Below are 6,960 nucleotides of genomic sequence, written 5' to 3' on the forward strand. Positions count from 1 at the left end.
CTGAAAATTTTTATGCGTTACAGTAAGAAAAATCATCGTTTATGTAGGACAAACTTCTTACTTTCACCCCTGCATATGTGTAATATATAATTTTATTTACATATCAAACAAAAACGAAAAAATGTTACCAATTTAACCTTCCTCGTCTCCCACTAAACATTTTACTTTTTTCGTTATTATATTACATTTTTTTTTGTTTTTTTAGCTAAGATCGTGTCAACCTCTTCATTTAATACTATTACTTATTTTTTAGAGTTGATAGCTGTTATGGAGAGTTTGCTTGTATCGGTGGTGTCTGGAACAGCACTTCTGCTGATAGAAGTGACTGCAACGATTTTCTTAGTAAGCTAGACATTTTTTGTGAAACTTGTCGTTTATTTTGGAAAACAGTAGCCTTATGAAAACGTAACCTGACTGATTTACTAACGGCGATCAAATTAAACTAAATCACCATGTCATTAAATACGTCGATATTTAGCAGCTAAAAAGTTCGCTCTAAAAGTGCTTCAATATTCATTTAACCCAGTCTACGCGTTAAATAAGTATAAATAAAACGTGAAACATCCACCTTTGTAATATTCGTCAAAGGCGACAATTACTTTAAAATGTGGGAAATTTTATAATTATCGTATTCCAAATGACTTCAATTTTTTGTAAAATTACAGACTGGGATGGCTCTGTTGATAATGCCATTCTACATTCATCAGCAAACGGATTTGCTCACTCACAACGTGACATCAACTCTACTATTATGATATTTTATCGGTGAAGCGTATTAATGTTCAATAACGGAAACAACTAAAAGCTTATATATATACGTTTGCACACGTTGTTACGGGTTGCTATAAAACACTTTATGATTATTGTATAGAAAGCTGTCGTTTTGCTTTATTTGCTTTTTTTTCAGAATATATTATGGTCATCGAAACAGCTAATCTCTGTGGTTTGTTCGTTTATAGCTATTAATTTGTGCATGTCTGCTAATATATTTATAAAACTTGTTCTGTGTAGTATCATGACTTTTCAGTAAATATATTTATGGTATTAATAGTTTTAGCGATTTCTATGGATTAATCTATTATTATCGCTAGTTTTAAACTTTCTGGTAATTTTTAAGCGTTAAACTTTTTAAACCCAGCAGTATATGATTTTGCTGTGCATTTAGGCATGTTCAATAATAACATTTTAATCCGATACCGATATCTGATGTTTCAAACAAAACGTATCGTAATCCGATCCGATACCAGTGACGTCATTACGATTTTCTGGTGAATTAAATTTTTCCAACAGAAATTGCTGCAGTGGATGACGAATCATATCAAAAAGTAACATGATATTTTGTAAATCGTATTGATATAGTATGTTGGTACAATTAAATAAATGCCTAATGTTTTTGCTTTTTGCTTAAACATAAATCCGCATTTGAAGGGACTTTCCTTTTTTCGTATGGTTCACACAACACTATACTACACAGCAAATAACCAAAACACAACGCATGCACCAACAAAAAATTGCCAAATTTTTACAAAAAGTTTGATTAAAAATATCAAAGAGACATCTAATATAACATTTTACGAAACTATTTTTATTTTCAGTTCTAATTTGCGATTAAACAAGCAAAATAAACGCAACAAAAGAAATTGGCACAAAACAACACCTTAAATGTTTTACAATTCCAAATCACTTTAAGAAAGACAATGACAAATCTATACACTTTTCATATTAGCGTGGTCTCTTTAATGTAAAACAAATTGCTTTAAAGATGGTGGAATGTTTTTAGCGGTTAAAAACGTTTTGTCACTGTCAGAAAACCCAAAATCGTTTGTAAGTAACAAGCTTCAACAGTAAACTTATGCGCCTATACCAACGTTGAAACCAACAAACATTAGGCGAAATCGTTTCTGTTGCTTATGAGTAGGGCGACTTTTTTTGACCTAAAAATATATATTGTTTGACAAAATTAAAAAAAAAATAATAATAATAAAAATACATTGTTTTAAACGACATATTTTTGTTTGAAATACTACATTATAGTGTCTTGACGTCGTCCACCATTCGTTTTGATGTTGTCAACCATTCGTTAAGGTTAAGGCACTGGTAATTTTAGAAAAATATTGTGTTAATAGTTGAAATACAAGATGAAAATAGCAAAATATCGTTTAATACATTTGTCTAAATCAGAGATGCACACTTATATAAAGCAGAAACGAAGTTCGAGCTCAACCTATTGCGATGAACTAGGTTTAAGTGAATATATCTGCGGCCTCGCGTATGTCCTATATTGCTCTAAAGATATAATCAAATTAAAATGTCGCTGAATATAAATGAAAACAAAATTTTTATCAAAAAATGTTAAGTGAACGAAAATTTTAAAGTTCTGATTATAGTTTTTTTAATTTTGTGAACGATTTAATTGTATTTTTTTTATTTTGATTGAAAATAATTTTGACAAATTTTGACCTAACGGATAAATTTTGACAAAATTTTGACTTTTTTTGACAAGTCGAAAAATAATCGCCTTACGTTATGACATATGGAAACCTAGCAATATACCGACATATCAAATGGCACGCACACAGCGGAGACGGGTCCACGTACTGCCAGTCTGACGATAAAAATTATAGGAGGCCAAAGCCACTGCCAACTATTTGTGCCATATTTCTATGATTTCAAGGCAATAGCTTTCGTGATTTTTCTGAATTTCCTTGCAGTAGTGCTTCTAAAATAACGACAGGAAATCATTGGTCGTTTAATATTGAATAATTACTTCCGATTGTTTGAGGAAAGAATGATTTTGAAAGTAAATATATCGTTCGGCTAAACGCAATTTTAATTCGTTTGATAAAAATCTTGTTTAACATAATTATGTGTCTTTTTATTTAGTAGTATGCCCAACTTTTGTAAACACATTTTGTAAAAATGAAGGAAGTTCCGAGATATTTTGTTTTTCCCTAGTTTCTGGTTTCTGGAAATTAAGTTCAAGTTATAGGTTCGCCCCTATCTCTGCTTGAATATTTTCATGTTACTTTCGTTGAGTGTTGACAACAAAATCCATCCACCACCACTGGAGATCATTTCACAAAAAAACTAAATTTGTATACAGAATTATATATTTTCACGTTGAAACATCCTTATGGAAGTTTTTTACGCGAATAAAAGGCTCTTAAAAACATTGTACTTTTCCATCCTAATCTTAGTTAACCAATTTTAAGGAATTATTTTAAACCATTCTCTGTTACCAACATTTTGTACACATGAATTTCCCGAGACTAAGGGTGTACAAAGCAATACCGTTAAATTTAGTTTACGGGAAAATTTGTTATTACAATTTTGACCATACGGCCGTATATGTCATCGCTGCCTAGTTTTCTAAATTATAAGCTTGCAAACTTGAAAAATATCAACAGTAAAAAGTATCAACCTTAAGCTTAACTTAAATAAAATCTGAGTTTCTGTGTTAAAAAAAATCTTGCATTTTTTATGAAGAAAACAATAATTGAACTATTATTAAAGTTACTTACCGTTATGGGATTAACGGAATGTTTCGAGGAACCATTAGTAACATTAAAATTGTAAAGTGTGTTTTTACGTCAGTTTATATCGTTTATTAAAATAATTTTTTTGAAACCAGCCCAACAATGTGTTTAGTGATAACATCAAAACACCTACAATCGCCAATGCCACTGTGCTGCCATAATAAACGTAGGAAGCCTAGATAACATGGCCTTTATATACTTATATAAAATCACACTGATTTTACGAACCAAATTAGGGTTAATTAATTAGTTTGTAAATTTAGGATGAAAAATATATTGGCGTATAGTTTATTTTAAAACGTACTTTGTGGCCCATTATTTCAGTCGAAACAAAATATTCTTATAATTTTAAAGCGCATAAAACTGTACTTTCACACATATATGGTCGGTATTTCTCAATTTTTTTATATTTGTTTTCATAAAAGTTATGTCGATAAGTAGAGTTACCTTGATTAGATGATATGTTATGCTGGCAACTTCGCGGTTCAGTTGTCAGGCCCACAAGTCGATAATTTGCTTGCTCGCACCAAGGATTCTGGTTAACATACGCTTCTTCTGCCATAATCAATAAACTCAACACACTAAAGACGGGAAAAGCTTGTCAAAAAGTCTGACATTCTGACCAATTTACCCTGATATATTGGTTATGGAGTAGATGTAGGTGTTTCATATTGAAGGCATTTTCATATACTGTACATGTCTTTGTTTTTGCCATAACATAAACATAAACACTAAACAGCTTGTTGGGTTAAGTCACTTAACCTCTTCACATTTACATTCCATTAACAAATTGTCAACAAACGAACTTTGTGTGTTTGCTTTTTCTTCATCAACAGGTGCTCCGCGATTTATTCAACTAAACAACTATCATTGTTATTTTAAATATAAATAGTTACTTCAGAATTTCAAATTTGCACTAAAATGTTTAAGTTTTAATTCAATGCACAAATGTCCAAAATAAGTTGAAAATTTCAGTCAGTATATAATTTCTTGACTTAAATGTAAAGTTTGTAAATAGTAGATCTTAAAGTGGAGCCATATGGAACCGTTTGGGTGCATAAATTATTCTGCTTGAAACAAAAGTGTAAAAAACTGGAGGCTAAAATATAGTAATATGCTCTAGCAGGTTGATCGAAATATATTTTTTTTACACGATACTAATTCGATTACTGCTCTGTGTTGAGTAACTATAACAATCTCTCCTAAACGCATAGTTTCATCCAAGTTGAACATTATTCGTTTTGTGTGTGGTTCTATTAAAAAATTAAAACAATTCCGCCGAAATATGACTTGTATTTCTACATTGATCTTAGTTCTCTATTTCACGAAATAACTCTGACATGCTACGTCGCATTTAGAATTAGGTTATTATAACGTTTTAGTTTTATTACTTTTAACGTTATTGGGACTTACTAAAATTAACGTGAGTTCTTTCTAGTGTTGCTCTGCTCTATTTAGCTAAATGTCTGTCTTACTCTTATAAAATAATATCAACCAAGGCTTAATATAAGCAAACCGTTATATTTTTTCTAATATAGACATCATACACTGGTATACAGAAGAAATTGAATTTGCTAAGTAAAACTTTCGATGAAAAATATTTGTTAAATAAGGAAATCGTGCGTTAGAGGAATGTTTGAAATTACTATAATTTAGTTATGCGTTTACGACGTTGTTTATTTACCTTACAACCCACATACGAAAATAAAGTGCGACACAAAAGCTCGTTTAAATGCACACTGTCCTAAACGGATCGCCAAATATATCTGACTCTACTGAAAGCAAATGTATAGAAGTGTTGGTTTTGTCGGTTTGTGTGTGATTGTGTGTGTTTATGTGTGTGGGATTGTGTGCTTGTGTGCAGGGGCGCCCGCAGAAAATTTTCCAGGGGGGGGGGCAATCAGGGGCGTAATCAGAAAATCAAAAAGGAGTGGTCCTGAATTTTCAACTTAGGGAATTCCCCTATTTTTCGTCTGACTTTAATGAATAATGACGTCATAAAACAGTGACAGTATGACGTCATAGAATGATGATCGCAAGACGTGAGAAAAAACTAATCTGAAACAGACAAATACGTCCAGCAAAAGCGACCACTTGGGTCGTCGACAATCCTGTCAGGCGCCGGCTGCGAAATCACGGTGTGCAATCGTTAACCTCAGGAAAAAACAAACCAAGACCGTGATATATGTGTGATTACTTGGTAGAATCATAATTCGGCTATTAGCAGCGCAGTTTTCAGGTTCTATGAACGGAACTAGCGCTAAATTACAAGCACATCTTTCACCACCTGCAAAACTAAACGAAGATCGTTTTTTTTTCGGTTATTATTATGTCACGATTAGCGCAACATCTGCGCCGAGCTGTGTGCCAAGTCAGCTAGCTACGATTGAGGGGAAATAAGTTGTGTCCATTGCACACTTAGCACGTGGGCTTAGACTTAGAGTATGCTTAAAGAGCATAATTTTGCGTTAACGTTAACCATCACTACATAAAAGTGGAGACTTTGAAACGCGCACGACAGTCACCATTATACCTTCTTTTAAGAATCTGCTTCAGTTAAACAAATGTCGATGTTACACCAACATCGGATATTAGCGCAGAGACCGAACAGCGAGGAACATACTGCGTATAACTCGACGTTGTTTAGCGAGAAAAAAAAGAAGGTTTGACTTAGCGTTGTCAATTGTCGAATACACACTTGCTAATCAGTCAACCTAAACAAATAACGAAAGAGAAAAAATTCCAGCGTTTATGGTCGACCAAACAAAAGATGAAAAACGGCGTTTTGCACTCGATTTTGGTTCGCATTAGATTAAGACGCGTGACTCAATTACTTAAAAAGCACGCCGCTTCAAACAGTTGGTAAACCATGACAAAAACGAACAAAAAACGGTACTATCACTTACAAAAAGGGGGGGTAAGAACTTCCGCCCCCCTGGATACGCCACTGGGGGCAATGGATAATGTAGAATATTTTTAACCTTCATAAGTAATACATATTACACTTATAAATAATACTGATAATCGCATTTTGAAATTCCAGGCCCCCCCCTGCGGGCGCCCATGCTTGTGTGTGTTAGTATGTGTTTGCGTGTGTTTATATAATATGTATGTGTGTCTGTGTGTGCGGTTAGGTAACAAACGGGTTGGAAACTTTTGGGGTAAAATTAATACTAATACATGTCAAATAATTCACGCACTGTAGATTAATTTTTTTCGATCATGTAGTATTTTTTTTCACTGACGACAATTGAGCTGGGTCGGCAAAAAAATGTTAAAACCCTGGTTGAGGGTGTACCAATTTCGAAAATTGCATTTAAACGTAACCATTTTGCTGCATATAGCCTACAAAACAAAATTTTTTTTTTTCGGCTACTCCAAGCATATTCTTCGTGCATGAATGGTGGATATACATACAAGCAAT

This window comes from Ascidiella aspersa, chromosome 2 (genome assembly GCF_963924565.1).
Source record: "Ascidiella aspersa chromosome 2, kaAscAspe10.2, whole genome shotgun sequence".
NCBI lineage: Eukaryota > Metazoa > Chordata > Ascidiacea > Phlebobranchia > Ascidiidae > Ascidiella > Ascidiella aspersa.